Here is a 1,864-nt window from a genome sequence, read left to right as displayed (position 1 = left end):
CGGAAACACAAGTATTATTGAAACCGTGGGCGTTCTATTTACTACCATTTACGTGCCGCCACGTGTCCCCATTTTTTATTAGCTAGGAGGCGCCGTGCAGATTAGCTATTTGAGTACGAGAGGCGTGTGATCAGACCCCTGCGCGTGCTTATCGGGAGGAGAGCCCATTGACCTCCATCTGCCGTCTACCTCTCTCCCAAGGTCTCCATTAATGGCGCCCGAGCCTCTGTTTAATGGCGTGGCTATGTCTCACTCGACTGAGATTTAAGAGAGAAAAAGAAAATCTGAAAGCACGGATCTTGATGTAAGATCCGATGGACCTATATAGCATCTACTGCGACTTATAGCAAGATTGATGAATATATAAGGATGATTAATTGTCTTACATAATTAGAAAGATAATTAAAAAAAGCCACATGCGGCTACGCCCGAAATACACAAGGGCAAAAGAAGAAGGAACACAAGGATCTGGATCGCTGATCTCTACTTTCTTGATGCGTTGCTGCAGGCCGCGGGAAGTAGTCTCCGCGGCGAGCGGCGATGAGCTCTTTCGTGTCCTCAAGACGCTGCTTGAGAACATCCATGGATTCCTCCACCAGCCTTTGGCGCTCGATGCGGAGCATGTCATTCTCGTCCATAAGTTTCTTGACGATGACGCCAGTCCTCTTCAACAAGGCACTGGTCTCCTCCTGCTGGTCTACACTTCGGACGATCTTCGCCCTCAGTAGGTCGCGCTCAGCCCGGAGCCTCTCATTTCCCTCCCTTAGTTGCCGGATGATGCCGGTAGCCTGTTCAAACGAGCCTTTCATGTCGTCCTGTAACCTCGCACAGCCGGAGATCTGATCCATCTGGCTATGGACGATCTCATGCATGCGCCTGTAACAGTCGTCGCCTGCTCGCGAGAAATTTTCCCAGGCCGCCGCGACACAGCGGGACATCTCTGCTGCATTCGCGGCACGGCGGGACATCTTTGCTGCTTCCGCGGTGCGGCCGGACTAGTCTGCTGCATCGACGGTGCTGCGGGACCTCCGTGCTGCTTCAGCGGTGCGGCGGGACCTCTGTGCTGCTACTTCCGTGTGGCGGGACATGTCGTCTGCTTTCACAGCGAGACGGGACATCTCTCGTGCTTCCACATCCATACTCGCCTCTCCATGGTGGCAATTGTAACGCCCCGGATTCGATGCGCCAGGTGTCCTCCAGTTATTTACCGTCATTGCCATGTCATTTTCTTGCGTGTTGCATTTTTCCATGTCATCATGTGCATTTCATTTTGCATACGTGTTCGTCTCATGCATCCGAGCATTTTCCCCGTTGTCCGTTTTGCAATCCGGCACTCCTATGTTCCCCGGCGCCCCCTTTTGCCTCTTCTCGTGTGCGGGTGTTAAACGTTCTCGGAATGGACCGAGTCTTGCCAAGCAGCCTTGGTACACCACCGGTAGACCGCCTGTCAAGTTTCGTGCCATTTGGAGTCCGTTTGATACTCCAACGGTTAACATCGCAGCCCGAAACCCCCTTCTCTTTGCAGCCCAGCACCCCTCCAAAGTGGCCCAAAACCCATCCTAACCCCCTCCATGCTCTCGGTCGTTCGATCACGATCGTGTGGGCAAAAACCGCACCCCATTTGGAGTCTCCTAGCTCCCTCTACCTATAAATATGTGCCCTCCCCGAAATTTTCACGCAATCCAACCCTAGCCTCCTTCTTCCTTCGCGCCCGGACACGTCTGCCCCCGACCGGACACGTCCGTGCCGCCGCGCTCGGTGGATCCCAGCGCGCCGCGTGGCCCGCGCTACCGCCCCCCGCTGCCGGCCTGCGCGAGCCCATCGCGGGCCCGCCAAGCCCATCCGGCACCGCCCCGTGCCCGAC

The sequence above is a fragment of the Triticum dicoccoides genome, chromosome 1B (assembly GCF_002162155.2).
Source record: "Triticum dicoccoides isolate Atlit2015 ecotype Zavitan chromosome 1B, WEW_v2.0, whole genome shotgun sequence".
Classification (NCBI taxonomy): Eukaryota; Viridiplantae; Streptophyta; class Magnoliopsida; order Poales; family Poaceae; genus Triticum; species Triticum dicoccoides.
This window is presented reverse-complemented; position numbering follows the sequence as displayed.